Here is a 16872-nt window from a genome sequence, read left to right on the forward strand (position 1 = left end):
TGCCTTCTGTGATTTCACTGTCAGGTCAGTGTCATTCCCTCAGATAAATTTTCCCTGAGTGTGCATTAGTCCCATCTTCCAATCACATTCTACCACTTTTCTTTTTTCTTTCTTCATGGTGGTTGTCAAGATCTTTTTCCTCCAATTGTTTATTGCCTGATTATCATCCTTAATTATGTAATAGAAGTGCTGTTAAGACCTTGACTATCTCATCGTATTTACTAATGGCAACTGAACCAGGGCTTGGCAAATACTTGTGACCTATAAAAGCATAATAACCAAATGAAATGTGAGTATGACTGCTAAATTTACCAAATAAAAACACAGAACATCTAGTTAAATTTGAAATTCAGATAAACGAAAAATACTATTTTGGCACAAACAGGCCTCAAGTATTGCATGAGATATACTAAAACATGGGGATCTTCACTGGAGCATGTTTCAAACAAATCAATTATAAAGGACAATTAAGACTATTAACAAACTAAAGAAAAAATGGCACTATGAATTGCTAATTTAGTTAGAGGTGATAATGATGGTTTGCTTATGAAGACAATGTCTTTATTTTTCCAGATGCACATTGAGGTATTTACAGGTAAAATAGCATGATGTTTCTTGTTTATTTTAAATTAAGAAAACCAATGATGGAGCTAATAAGGCAACATGTTAGCGTTCTTTGAAGCTAGTAAGTGTGAGAGGAGGGGAAGAAACCTCCTGGGGGTTCTCTGGTCCCATTCCTTATGTCTCCCACTGCTAGAGTCAAGAGAGAGGCGGACAATGCTGAAAACCCTAGTTCACTGGGTGTGCCTTCCGCTGCTGCAGAGAGCACAGAGGTGAGCAGGCAAAGGTGTGGAATGCATGTAAAACCAACAGACCCCGGAACTGCTGAAGTTCAGGTATACTCTTCTGTCTACTTTTTTGTATGTTTGAAATTTTTAATAATAAAAGAAAATAAAGATATATATGTAGATATGTAAAGTGTATATATATACTCCACAGTTGAATTTAAAGCTTTTTAAGGGGCTATACTGTGCCCTTCACGTTTTAGTATTTCCCATAGATTTTTTTTTGAGAACTTAACATGTAATCAATAAATATTTATTGATTGGTAAGAACATATTAAAAAGGAATTTATCCTGTAACACAGAATTTTCTACTTTTACTTGGAGCAGAAGAAACAAAGAAGTCTGCTTTTCATGTTCATTTGATCCTTTTAATTAGTAATATTTCAATGATCCTTGCCTCCTTTATAAATTTTGCCTAATACAATTTATTTCCTAGGAGATTTTAAGTAATGAATATAAGGTATATACATTTGTCTAACCACTATTCTATAGTATGACAAACATTTAAAAATAAATTGAAAAAACAAATTTAATAAATCCTAATATTCAATCTTGCCTGTATGGTAGACCTTAATTCTTCCAGATGGCAAATTAGTCAGACACTCACATAATATCCATAATAATTAACTAGTAGGACAACCCAATGATATGTGAAATCTGATTCCTGTTCCTCCACATGAGAACATAGATGTGTAGAGAGATTATAGTTTATTATCATCATTGTTTACATACAGTGTGTTGCAGCTGAGCTTGGAGTCCAAACGAAGTTAATGCTATCAATCCATTTGCAATATTGTGCAGTGTTAGACAAATAGAATTGCAAGTCTTCTCTGTAAAGAGTATATGGAAGTTATGGAAACTGATTAGAACGCTAACTGATAGTAGAAAGAGGGTGAAAGATCTGAACATTATACCAGGGGAACTCCCTCCTGTAGAAAAATAACTGGAGAAACTAGAAATGGGAAGAAAGTTTCAAAAGAGTATAGTTAGAAAGATAACATAAAATTATGAGGGATTCAGCAGTTTATAATTTACTAATAGTGTTTGATTAAAGAAATTCATTAGACTGTTGAGGGTGAAAGCCTGAAAAGAAGGCATAGGTGGGCGAATGCTGAGACAGGGAGAAGATGAAGGGAGTGAAGCCCACCCTTGCTAGAAACTTATTGGTGGAGCTGTAGAAGGAGCCATGGACATGTGATGAACATTTAAAACAGATATGTATATATATATATATATATATATATGTGTGTGTGTGTGTGTATATATATATATATTTTTTTTTTACAAAAAACAAATGTTTGGGTGCAGACTAGAGACTTTTAAAAGAAATCACTTCTCTTGTTACTGTTACACCATTTTGTTCTAAATTTTGTGAATTCTGATGGGAATGGGGGTAAGTTGCATTATAAATATAATGTGTGAATTCTAGGTGTGAACATCTTTAAGTATTTGAGTTTTGTCCTCAGTGTTAGGAGAAGGTGTGATTTCACAGAATTCCTTTCAAAGGTTAGAGAGACTGGCATTTAGAATGTTATCAAGGAGGTAGTCTATCACTTTTTTTTCTTTAGCTCTGCTCTTCCAGACTGGCATTCCAAACCTGAGCTTCACTAATGAGCCGTCATTGGTTCTAATGGTTTCTTTCCAATGCTGTGTCTATATTTAGTTCGTATTATTAGGTCTCCTCTCCCATCTGAATTAGCTTTCAATGGAGAAGAGGTATGAAATACAAGTAGGAATATTTCACTGTTAAGCAGACCTTTAGTCAAATAGACACACAATGAATATTTTCTGAAGAGCTATAACTTCGACTTTTCCTACTGGTTTTAGCCAACTTGTTCCTTCCTCCAGGAAACTTGCCCTGATCTCCTTAAGTAGTCAGGCACCCTTCTGTGCCTTCCAAGGGCTGACTACAGCACTCTTATCATAGCATTGTCATACTCCATTATAATTATACATAGTGTATATTATATATTGTAATGTCATTAACTTGACTGCACTAACAACTATACTAGTAATAAATTTCTTGAAGGCAGGCAGATACTATGTCTTGATTGTGTTTATATTTCTAGTGCCCAGAATAAGCTAAATAATTAGCATAATGTCAAAGAAAAAATCTAGGCTAGGATTCCAAAACAAGCCTGACCCCAGTGCTACACGCAGCCCTCATACACTGTACTGCCTCAGGTCCGGCGCTTAAATTACTCTGGCTTCAGTGATGGCTATATGTTTATTCCATATACTGGATTATAAACTCCAGGGCTGGTCAACTAATCTGGTCTCTGATCAGGGTTCATTAACAACCTTTTTCCCTGGTCCAGTTGCGAAGTCAATAGCAGGTTATCACAAATAATGACCTCTGGCTGTGTAATAGTATTACTGAAAGGATATGGGCCTGTTAAGAGAGTTTCATACTTGCTAAGAGTTTCATCCTGCTGAGCTCAGAGCAGAATCAATCTTGGCCTTACACTGAATGTGGGACAGTGCAAAAATTACAAAACCTTTTAATGTTTATTGAAATCAAGTTAGTTCTATAAAACCTGCAGAAATTTTTTTTACCTCTGAAGGGTAATGATTATCTTTTCATTCACCATCTTAACTGATACCTAGAAGCTAAAGAAATCACCAAACAAGAACTGCAGTTTTCGAAAACTACCACCAGAAATCAGTCGTTCATATTTTTAAGCTCAAAAGATCTTACATGCACTCTTTTTTTCTTTCTTTCTAAGGTCTTTTTTTTCAGTTGTCTTTCTTCCAAAATTCATGTTGAGAACAGCATTTCTTCAACTTATAGCTCATGGTTTAAACAATACGATCAACAAAATTGCATCTATTAATTAAAAAAATCTTTAGAATGCAAGACCCGAAGGAATTTTATACTCTTACCTACACAAATATTAAAAAGACTTAAAAAGTTAGTAAACTAACACAGAAAACAAGAATTACGGGGAAAAAAAATCTAGCTTAAATTATAATAAGGTCATTGTTAGAGCATAAAGAAATCAGAATAACATTCATATTAACACTCATACTATTTGAGAACCTCTTGTACAATATTTCTTATAAGCATACACTCATAATTTGAAGACATTTATGGAAAGCATCAGCACATTATGTAACTGCTCTACCGCTCTGTTTATTTAGATGTTTTCTCTTACATTAAGATAAAATATGTTTTCCTATAACTTCCCCTCTTTGACACTAGGCTACATCAAAATCTATATCCTTTTTCAAATGTTACTTCTTCAAATATCTGAGTATCAAGATTATTCTCCCTTTAGTACATTTCTCTTCCACTCTGAAGATCACAGAATTTTTAGTGAGTTTGGGTTTGTGCTCAAATAATAATATTCAGAAAAATAACACAACTTAGTAAGTTTGGGTTTGTGCCAAAATAATAATTCTCAGAAAAAGAACACTCGTAAGGAAAAACACAAGAAAAACATAATGATATTGAAAAGGGTAAAACAACCTATGGCACTGGAAATCTTTAGGGAAAGGAAAAGAGATGTGATAAGGTAAACTTTGTTTGAAAACCAATAATCTTTAAATGGTATTTCTTAAAGAGTTCAGGTTCATGTCTTTTAATGAAAAGTCTTGGCTTGCTGTTTTTAAAAAGATGAGTTTGCAAATATTTTCATATGTTTATTTAAGAGATCATTTCTGCCATCTGGAAGCAAGATACTCAAATTACAGGAAAAAATATTTGAGGGACATAAAGAGTTCAATTGAGTTCATCCTGAAAATCTAAATGTAAAATTTTAAATGCATATGATATGTATACTGTGAAAGCAAAAAATATAGAATAAGTTAACCTTATATCTTGATTAAAATAGACTAAAATTTGGGGGAAAATATTAATAGAAAGTGAAACAAAAAATTGAGTTAAAATAGGAGTAATGGATATTGTCATAGTCATTTAGGCAAACTTTTTTTTTTTTTTTTTTTTTTAGGCAAACTTTTTAAACTTAATTTCCAAAACAAAATTAATTAAATTTGATTAATAAAAAGACCTCCACAACTCTATAGGCAAAAACATGGTCATTATTTTGTTTTCTTATTTGAAGAAGGTAGAATTTCAGGAATTCAAGCTCATATGATCTGTTTATCTTAGAGGTTCTCTAAGTGTAGTCCTGGGACCAGCAGCATCACCGGGCACTTGTTAGAGATGCAGATTCTCAGGCCTAACCCAGACCCACTGAATCAGAAACTCTGAGGACAAGAACCGGCAATTTGTCTTCTAACAAGGCCTCCAGATGATTCTGACACACTCTAATATTTGGTTTATCTTATACTTCCTGAGCATATATGTTTATAGTATGTGATACAAACAGATGAAGGGCTCCAGGACACATATTGGTTGTTTAAATTTATCTTGTTTCAATATACCTTCTCATTTTACAAATCACATGATCCAGGAATTAAAACTTAACTTTCCATTGTTTACTTTGCTTACAGAGGGTAGAACTGGGACCAGCATACAGTTCTTGACACTATACAGCTTTTGCTCTGTGCTTATTTTTCTTTCCCCGAAAACTGTCCTACATTACAGTTTTCAAGATCAAGCTTTCAATTTTTCATGGATTAACTCCACCCTAATATGATCAATTTCTGTGTCTTTTTCCCTGATATTTTCTAAAATTATCAAGGGGCAAAAATGAGTGACCTGCAAGTAAGTAAATATGGATTTCAAAGGATGAGTATTTCCAAGTCTATAAACAAGCTCTCCATTATCCTGTCACCTAAAACAGATTAAACAAGAAAAAATCGTCTAAGTCTACGATTTTAGTTAAATGTATCTTGCTTTTGCATTTACTTTTGGTGACAGAATGCGAGACAGTTCTGGTTAAAGCAGAGAATCAGAAAAGCTTTTCATGCAGTTGCTCCTTCTATAGCTCCAGAGACAGGTCTCTGGAACCCAGGTTTTTGCATTGTCAAGTCTGAAAACTTTTATCTGAAACATTTTCTTCTCTGGATACCTTTCTGTGTATTACAGATAGATTTACAGAGATTACCACTAACAGAAAGTTGTTTTTTTTTTATTTTATTTTGGCTTGGGTAAACTAATCAGCCGATAGACTAGACGATAAAAGAGAGAAACAAGAAATTTCTCACATATTGAGTAGAAAAGTATTTGGGCTGCATCTCTACATGTTAAAGACATCACTGTTTCCTCAACCGGTAATGCTCTCTAACCCATTTTTGTTCATTTAACAACTTCCATTTATTCTTGAAAACCCTACACAAGCTCTATTTCTTTTGTAAAGGCTGTACCACAAAAAGTCAGTCTTCCTTCTGCTATAATTTTTAGCTTGAATAAAATTTATAACACTACATGATACCCAAACATTTTACTGGAATTATTTGCCTACATCTCTACTTCACTCTTGAATTAAGATATAATCTCTCATTCGTCTTTGTATTTCCAACACCATATTTAGATGTGGCTGGCACATGATAGGCACTCAATAAATATATATTTAACTAATCAAAACTGCAGAGGAAAATTAAGGCAATTATTCACGTAAAATTTTTTAAAGACAGAAAAAAAACTGTGAAATTATACTAGAGGCAAATGTTTGTTTTTGTTGTTCAGTTTTCTGCCTTATTGTGATAATATAGATCAGTTTATAAAATAATCTTGATTTTTGAAATACTTTTGAGAACATTTCCTTTTCATCAATTTTGTCCTTGACTTATCTGATTATACTTTTAGTCTAACAAGGCTACAGATAAATTACACTGTCTGGATAGTAGTCTGATCATTTTCTGTTAGTTACAGATATACTGAAATGTGAATATCCAGCTACTTTAGGAAAAAAATCGCCCTCTGCTATGCAATCAACTCTTAGGAAACCATTTCAATGAAAGTTCAAACTCAAACAACTCTCTGTTAACAAATATATGCAGATCCTATGCTTATTCAAAGCAACCTCTGTAATTAGTGAAAACAGTCCATTTTCACCAGCAAGTAAAACAAATAAAAGCATATATTTGACCAGTTGGCAATCACAGAAATAATGAGATATGAACTAACCATACAGTAATATTACCATATAAAGGCAGTTTGTAAAAATCATGTAAATTTCCATAATAGTTTCTAATTTTACTCAAAGAAAAGACTTTGACTACTTCAAGTTAAAAAGAGAAACAACCTTTGCACCATAACACATCTGCACAAATGCATAACATGCAGACCTTCAGTGAAAACACCATATAGCATTAAATCATATCCACTTGACCATAAGAAGACTGGAATTGCCAAACTTTCACCTTGTGACAATTACATTTTTAAAAATTAGTATTTCTTCTCATCCTTCTTGATCAAATTCAATTCAAATTAGTGACTTAATTTAAACATTGCAAAAAAGAGAGAAAATTAAAAATAAGTATGATATCATATACTGATTAAAATGTTTAAAAGAAATAATGAGGGCTTCCCTGGTGGCACAGTGGTTGAGAATCTGCCTGCCAATGCAGGGGACACGGGTTCGAGCCCTGGTCTGGGAAGATCCCACATGCCGCGGAGCAACTAGGCCCGTGAGCCACAACTACTGAGCCAGCGCGTCTGGAGCCTGTGCTCCACAACAAGAGAGGCCGTGATAGTGAGAGGCCCGTGCTCCGCGATGAAGAGTGGCCCCTGCTTGCCACAACTAGAGAAAGCCCTCGCACAGAAACGAAGACCCAACACAGCCATAAATAAATAAATATATATTAAAAAAAAAAAAAGAAATAATGAATTGGAAAATATGATGGACACTTTATAAAGAAGTGAATCACTAGAAGAATAAAATAATAATCAACATTATATATGTAGGCTTTGCATATCACTACAAGTGTTTCAATATATCCTTTGATCTCAGAACCACACTGTGTGTTGTGGTGTCCATCGTGTGCTCCTTGAAGCCCTCAAGGTTTCACAAAGGCCTCCTGGGGCTGCCAGGAAGAAAGGGGAGACATTTGGCACATTCCAGACCTCCTGCTGAATTAAACTTATTCAGAGGAGTTACCTCTCTCCTTTCATGTATGTTTTTGTTAGAGCAAAGTCTCATGACAAAAAGAGATGGAAAACCAAGGCTGTAAGGAGTTCAGGGACTTCTTTAATAATTATCACAGACCTTAATATACTGTGAGGCCCAAAAAACAGTGTGTTGAACTCATAGATGACCTCCAACTAAGTGAGATCCCTGAGATTAAGAAATTTCCCAAATTTACACATCAGATGGAGGCAGAGCTAGGGCAAGGTTTCTTTAATTTCTAAACTGGAGTCAACTAGAAATCTTAAAATCCAATCCAAGACATGGAATAATTTCAAGTTTTCTATTAAAACTTCTATCAAATATCAAAATCTAGTTTTATTAGCTATTGTATAGAATTTCAATTTTATCATAACTTCAAAACAAAGAAATATCAAGCATATATTCATATAAAGATGTAGAGGCTCATTAGTGCTTATTAATTAGTAATTGTAATTCCTTTCTGGTGAAAAAGGCTGCTTTGATACTGAACCTCATCAAAATTTGAGTGATTTATTGATCCTAAATTCCCTTTTAATTATAAGAAATGTTCTGGTGATTCGAACAACTTTAAAATCAGTCAAAACAGAAAAAACGGCATTCAGAACTTAAAAAGTAAAAAATGTCAGAAGTTTATTAATATTAAATGGTACCTTGTCACCAGTACTTTCCACATGCTCTCCCAAATTTCTACCAAATTATGCATGGTAACAAATATAGTTGTATTTAGTAAATATCATAGTACACTAAAAAGTAGAACTGTCAGCCTCTGAGAAACTGGGAAAAATTTCCATCACCTATAATGTCACTGGAGTTGGATTAAAAACTACAATATTTGCATCACCAGACTATGTTTCAAAAATTAGGTTAACACACACACACACACACACACACACACACACACACACACACACGGGTCTACATTTGCTACCATTGTCTGTCTTGGATCTAAAATTCAAGTGAGTGTATTAACCAGATAATTAGGCCAGCCATCTGTCTACTGCTTAGGTGCAACTTAAAGTATCTCACACGCTTTGCTTTACTTTCTAACTCTCTTCTCCCTACGGTATCATTCTTACAATATCTATTAGAAATGTCAACTTCTAGCAAATATTATACGAATACTTTGATATATAGGATGTGTTGGGGAAGACAGTGATGGAGCCCATATATTTTGTAATCTGAAAGTGTTGTAGGCCTGAGTATAAGTAAGAAGAACCTTCCCAAAAGGGTATTCTTGGGAATGTAATGTGATTTTTTTCATTAGCGCTGTTTAAAGTGTCAGAGAGGCAAGAATTGAAGAGATGGGAAAAGATACAATATCAGTTCTCATAGGATGTCACTAAGATGGAGTCTGCTTAGATGCTGAGAAGAAACCCAGGCGGATACAGCCCCATCTGTCCTATGTCTGCGGATCATGGAAGCCCCAGCAGGGTCAACAGGAATAGACAGTCCTTCCTCCAAAGATAAGCAGGAGAACAATGTATATGAATGAGAACTTACAGAACATCATCCTGAGGATTCAGAGGGAGAGATAATGACTGATACTGACCTGCTTGTGGAAGACTAGATATTTTTCTAAAAAAAAATGAAAATAATTTAAAAATCTGTTTAGTAACTTAAAAGGAAATATGACAATGTGTTTTGTATATAATCATAGAATAAAACTGTAAAGAATAAAATGGAAATTAAAAGAGTATATAATGATATTAAGGAGAAATATAATTGTCTTTAAGGAGCCAAAATTTCAGTAGCAGGATTGGAAGTATTCATGAGTAGTACTGAAGCCCAAAAGAAGAAGAAGAAAAAAAAAGTAATGTAGAAAGTAAATTTGGGAAGCTCTTAGAATATGCAGCTTAGTCAAGAGATGAAAGTAATAACAGGTATAATAATAGGTAAAAAAGAATAAGAGTAAAGAGTCATCTTAAGCATTATAAGTCTCTTTGGGCAGAAACCAGATAATTCTATTATCAAAATGTCACTTCTCAGCAAAACCGCAGGCACTGACTCCCAATCGCTGTTTGTGTCCTCTTCCTTTAAACCTGACCTTTAGATTGCATGAAATCAATAAATCTATAATCAGAAATTTTCAATATAGAGGTCAGAAAAGGCAGTCATATATTAATACTGATTTATAGCAAAAATAAAGATGACTTGGTTGATCTTAAATACGACTCTGTCTGTCCTTTATGACCTTGAGAAAACCCATAGTCATCATAGGATTCACTTCATTGAAGTCTAAAACAGGGCTTGGTATGATGACTGTGGATGGTGTCAGATAATGTATAGGGATCCAGTTCAGTTCAACCAGAAATTATTAAACACCTAAAAGGTGTCAGGCACTGACCTGGGCACCACAGGATTACAATAAACTCAACATTGCTCTCACTCTCAAGTATCTTATGGTAAACTGAGGAACAACTTTCTAAAACCTCTTCCAGTTTTGGCTATGTAGGATTAATTGCCATTGTATTGAAACATTTGAAAAATCAATGAGAAAAAGGTAACTTGATACATAGAAACCCAGTATAAAAAAAAAAGACATTTCTGAACATGAAAACTCTATAGATGCTTATGAAGATATCTGTTTTGAATAATTCACCTATTTTCACCTGATTACTTGGATCATCCCCAGCTGATGTCTGCAGACTCTTCCAGTTCTTGGTATCCAGGATGGCTCTAAGGAGCCAACCTACCCAGTAACCCAAAACTACTCTCTTTAAGAGTACAAATTATTCATATTTTAAAAGTCTCCATGTTCATATTTGTCTTTTATGGCATAACTAGAATTAGATAATGACAGGCTTCAGCAAAATCTATTGCCCCACTGGCATGCAATACTCCAACAACATATTAAATTCTAGCATAGTTTCTGTAGTTCCAGAGATTTAGTCTACTGAAGTGTAGTTCCATGACGAAAATGAATATTCCAGGGATCCCACAGAAACAAATATGTCTACTTCTTACAACTTGTCTCAGCAATTGTAGAGAAAAAATACTAGTCTTCTTATATATGTGTAACTTGATACAGGAGTTTGCCCATCAGTAATAACACCCCACAAAGGAACATAATAATTTAGTGCCTTTGTTAAGCTTTCAACAAAATGAATGATTTTCTTTCTTTGAATTGTTGAAAGAAGAAATAATGTCCTCTACTATATATATTTCATCTAAAACTATAAGGAAACATCAAGTCTAACCTCACAATTACGTCTGTTTTCAAATTAAAATGAGGGTCTGTGGCATCAAAGTACTAATTCATTTGCGGAAATAACCACATGCAGGACATTTTTTTTGAATCTGAAAATATAGACAAAATGTAACATTCCTGCTGTGAAGAAACCGAGTTTACCAGTGTGAGTCTCAAACATGACTGAGCATAAATTAGTCCAGGGAGATTTTTAAAAAATAGATTAGCCTAGGAAAGTCATGGTTGAATTTAAAGCAGAACTGAGGCTTCTGCTTTTGGTATAGAAAGGAAAGTAGGTTGAGGGCATAAACTCATGTACATGCAACAATGTGTTCTTTTTCCATGGTTTGAACACTACTCTTTTGTTTGACAAACCTTGGAGAGTAGAAAGGGGTAGTTTGGTGAGAGCAAAATGCCAGACGTGTGTAACCCGTGCTATCCAGCTCATTCACCGAGTTACGGGATCTTTAAATGATAAGAAATGACAAAATTGTCCCCAAATGTGAGAGCAGCAGTTGGAATTTCAAAGCAGGTAAGGACTGTGCAAGCAGGCTATAAGGCAAATTTGGCCAAAACAAAAACAAAGCAAAACACAAAAATAAAGTAGCAGATTTTCTGTTCTCTGCTTTTTACTTTTTTCTAACCTGTACCAAAGCAAAGTTTTATGGACTAAATTTTAAGTAATTTTTAGAAGTTTTCTTTTTTCTTGCAACTTTATTAAGGTATGATTGACTAATATAAACTGTATCTATTTAAGGTATACAACTTGATGTTTATTTATTCATTTATTTATTTTTGGCTGTGTTGGGCCTTCGTTGCTGCGCATGGGCTTTCTCTAGTTGCAGTGAGCAGAGGCTACTCTTCGTTGCGGTTTGTGGGCTTCTCACTGCGGTGGCTTCTCTTGTTGTGGAGTACGGGCTCTAGGTTCGAGGGCTTCAGTAGTTGTGGCTCATGGGCTCACTAGTTGTGGCACGCGAGCTCTAGAGCACAGGCTCAATAGTTGTGGTGCACAGGCTTAGTTGCTCCGCGGCATGTGGGGTCTTCCCGTACCAGGGATTGAACCCATGTCCCCTGCATTGGCAGGTGGATTCTCAACAACTGCACCACCAGGGAAGTCCCCAACTTGATGTTTAGATATGCAAATACATTATGAAGTAAGCACCACAAAGTAATTAACATATCCATCACCTCACATAGTTCCCATTTTCAATAACAATACAGTATTATTAACTAGAGTCACATTGCTGTACGTTAGATCCTCAGAATTTATTCATCTTGCCTAACTGAATCTTTGTACCCTGAATCCCTCCTCCTCCAATAACCTAAGGAATCTCCCTCCAGGTCTGCTACTTATTAGCTATGGGAGCCTGGGATAGTTACTAAGGTCTCTGGGTTTAGTTTTTCCAGTGGTAAAGTGGAGATCATAAAAACAATTCAGAGAGTTGTTGTGAAGATTAAATAAATAAAGTTGAACATTGCAAACAGCCCAATGGGCAAACACTCAACACCCAATCAATAATTAGGTATTGTGATTCTCATTATGGGGCTTTGACAAAAGTAATGCCAAACATATTGGTTAACTTGGGCAAGGCCACACAGTCTAGTGAATATCAATTCTCTTTCAATAAGAATAGAAACAAAACTTCTTAAGTGGTTTAACACTTTTAGAGAATTTATATCCCTTGTGATGCTCACAATGACTTTAGGAAGAAGGCGTAAGAGGAATTACCCTCTCAGTCTTATGGGTAATGACATGGCCATTTAGAGAAGTCAAGTGACTTGCCCACCATCTCAACCAGAGACAGAACTAAAGCTCTGATTTCTGGAGGCCTAACCCCTCCCTTGTCAGACTCTCCATCTGACATACTGACAGGACGCTTCTCCACCTTGATGGTTGGTAGGGCCTCAGAGAGCATCACATCTGAACAGTACAGAGCAGCAAAGTCAATTAATCATCAGCCAGGAAAGATTATGGAGTACTTATGCTACACAAGGCCTTACTCACTTTTCTAATTAAGAGGCTTTATATTTTTTTAATAATTTTTGAATACAATAGCATCTTTCTGGAATTAAAACCTAAGGAGGGCAGTATAAAAAATATTTTGTCATGGGGTGACAAAAGGAAAATTAAACAGTTAGCAAAACTGGTCATGGCAGAAAACCAAGTGAGCATTCACACTCCTAGGAAAGAGGGGGAAACACATACAACTAATTAATATGTGTATTTTTTTCACTTACAAATTGAATATCATCAGAGACTAGGTAGGTGCAAGCTACCTGCTTTGAGATGCTATTTGCAAGCACATGGCAGTGACAGGTTAATGGCTAGGGTACATAGCCCCAGTAATGAAGGTTCAAGCTCCTTAAAACTGGCACAGGTATTGACAGCACAAAGGAGTATGCCAAGGTGTTATCAACTGAAAGTGCAAAATGAGATCAGCTTTTAAATTATGTTTCAGAAACTCCACATGGCCAGTCAAAACAAAGACAGAAGAGTGTTATGTCATGTACTGGAGGCTCCTTGTGTGGAAAGGAGAAGCAGAGGAATTTCTGTGAAAGCTGACACCATTCCTTAGGAACTGTTTTAGATCAGAGTACCAACTGGTTTCTAACTAAACCAAAGAACTATTCAAACAGTGGGTTAAACCATGGTTTTCTGTTGACTTGGAGACAAAATGACAAAATCTTAGAACTAAAGTTGCACTCGGGGATCATCTTTTACAATTTTCTATCAGTTATATGAATCCCACTAAGGTATCCTTATCACATGGTCACCCAACCTCTCTATATTATTAGCAAGGAATGGAGAAATCACTATGTTTTACTTAAACCAACCTAGTCAAAAGATGGAAAACTACACTTGTTACATGTGACATATTGCAGTTGAGCGGACATCCATCCCTGAGGGCTTTCATTTTAGGTAACTCTAAAGTCTACATGAAAAATCGAACCCCCTACTCACAGGATGGCTTTTCATATCCAATGATGGTTCGGATAACACCTCCAATTCCTTGTTTCTCTAGGTCTGACTTTCTTCAACCATATTTCAGGAATTCCAGCTCATAATTCTGGGTTTTAACCTCCTTGAATTTACTCTTAAAGGTAAGCTATATCATTCAGAATTAGCACAATTCCAGAAACCAGCTATAATCATCATGGAATACTCCCCTCCAGCACATCTCCAACAACTGCTCTCCTTTTTCTCTTTGCTTCATTTTTAGATTTATTCCTTTCACTTTTCCAGCCTTTAGTATTTCACACTCATATTTGTATCCTTGGATGAAGAACTACCATAACATGTTGGTAATCATTCACATATTGATCATAATTACTTAGAGGTTCATTATACTATTCTTTTCACTTTTATGTATAACGGAAAAAGTTAAATTATGAAAGTTGTACGGTAAGTCCCCTACATATGAGCGTGTTCTGTTCGAGAGCACATTCATAAGTCCAATTTGTTCGTAAGTCCAGCAGAGTTAGCCTAGGCACTCAACTAACACAATCAGCTATATAGTACTGTATTTTAATAGGTTTATAATACTTTTCACACAAATAATACATAAAAACGAACACAAAAATAAAGAAAGCATTTTTAATCTTACAGTGTAGCACATTGAAAAGTACAGTACAGTAACAGCTACATCACTATTGCTTTTACACTTGCTTCTGGACATCCTGGGCTTGAAATAAAGATACTGTACTACTGTACTCTATACAGTACTGTACAGTAAAGTACACAAAACCACAACCACTTGTAGCATGCACGTGACTATGTATGCCAGACACGTGAACTAACTTACGTGATTGGACACGCAAACGCACATTCACATCTTTGAAAGTTCACAACTTGAAGGTCCGTATGTAGGGGACTTAATGTATTAAAAATGGCACAATCAGAATATCCTCTTCTCAGACCTTCCACACTGCCCAAAAGTCCCAATTCTCATTTGAAACAAGACAAAACTAATATTTTAACTCATAAATAGATGCATAGGGCATTAAGTCATTATCATTATTGATGATAAAAATGTTGGCATCTTACATGACAGCATAAATTGGATTATCAGCTTAACTCGTGTCATATAGCAAGTTTGTTAGAAATTGAAAAGGAGAATCAAGTTTTGAAAGTGATAGCAGAGAACTTTAAAATTCTACTACTACTATTACAAATAATAATCATAGTAAAACTTCCACTTAAACCAGGTAATATGAAGTTTAGAAGTATGCATTCTAGCCACACTGCCAATTGCTTTAGGGCCAGTTGTGCTACCACACATAAATTTGGTTAATTCCAAGTAAGAAAACTGGGGAGACCTCATGTGTCATTCAGTCAAACCCACTGATTAAGAACCCGGGGTCCAGCAGACTGATGGTGATGAGGTTTTCCCAAGGTGAATATTCAGTTACTGAGCCAGGGCTCCTGAATCCCAGTGTAATACTGTTTTCTATTCCACATTAAATTTTAAATTCCACATTAAGTTCTGTGTGCATCTTATTTCAGAGTTCTTGTATAAATTGATTAAAGAAGTTTCACTTTTTCCTACATTAATTATATAGCTTATGCTTAATCCTATATCTGAAAACTATTTTCTCTATGTTATGTGTCTTTTCTTGATATTGTATTCCTTAAACTTATATTTGTTTACAGTTACTAGGTTCATTGTTGACTGAGGTTAACAGTAGAATATGTGAACTTCAAGTCTGAACCTGCCTCCTTCTAGCTGTGTGGACTTGAACAAGTCACCTGCGTTACTTTAAAGCTCAGTTTGTTAATTTATAAAATGAATATATCTCTACTTAAATTAGAGAACTAGAAACATCTGTATGATAAATTAAAAAGGCAAGCACAGTTCCTAGCTACTATTAGATAACCTCCAAAACACGTAACTTTTATTATTGGCATTAATAATAAATTAATGAAAGCAGAGACTACAATTTTTTTTGCATCCCTACGGTACTATATAAAAATAGTATTTAATTTTTATCAAGAACAAAAATAAAAGATAAATATAGAAAAGAAGTAGAATTAAACTGCTAGATATACTACTGTGTGTACCTCTATGAGCACACATGAAACCAGACCACTGTGAACAGGACAGAACATTTCAATTGAGTAGATGCTTATGCATGAAATAACTTACTATAGAGAATGTTAGCCATTTAATGATAAACAGAATTATCTCGAGCAATTCTTCTAACTAAAGACTTTCTGAAATGTACTTACGTGCTTAATATTTGTTTGCCCAACATAAAATAGTGGAATAGTTGATTGTGTGTCATCTAAAGGTCCCAATGACCCATACAAACTGACTTCATGACCAACGTGGTTAAGTAAAATTAGCCTTAGAAGGAAATGCACACCACCCCCCAACACACACACACACACACACACACACACACACACACACACACAAGCAGAAAACATGACTCAAGCAAAGCAAGTTGAATTAAAAGCTTAATGTGTAGTGTAAAACGTGACTTTATTATAATGGTTCGCTGCAAGACCTTTTTGGGAACAGTTACAATCAATGACACAAAAATGATTACATTTTTTCAACGTAACCTAAAAATTCTAGCCAAATTCATATAGTCAGATATGAGTCAAAGGAAATCTTCCCTTATTATTATCTATCTTTCCCATAATATGTCTTTCCTTAAGCCATACATGTGCTTTTATTGGTTTATAAACATTATTAAATGTTAGTTTAAGGACAACAGAAAAAACTCACCTAAGACATTTTCTCTACTCTGATGTATCCTACCCAACACTGAACATGGAAAACCTGGATTCTGGCCAGAGCTAAGTACTGACTTTGAATTG

The 16872-nt window shown here is 34.9% G+C and overlaps 1 protein-coding gene across 17 annotated transcripts in view; it reads right to left on the reverse strand.

The window, feature by feature from the left end:
* Positions 1–16872, reverse strand: part of DPP10 (dipeptidyl peptidase like 10) — a 1578941-nt gene that overhangs the window by 444823 nt on the left and 1117246 nt on the right. The window lies entirely within an intron of this gene.

Source organism: Stenella coeruleoalba (genome assembly GCF_951394435.1).
Source record: "Stenella coeruleoalba genome assembly, chromosome: 6".
Taxonomy (NCBI): Eukaryota; Metazoa; Chordata; class Mammalia; order Artiodactyla; family Delphinidae; genus Stenella; species Stenella coeruleoalba.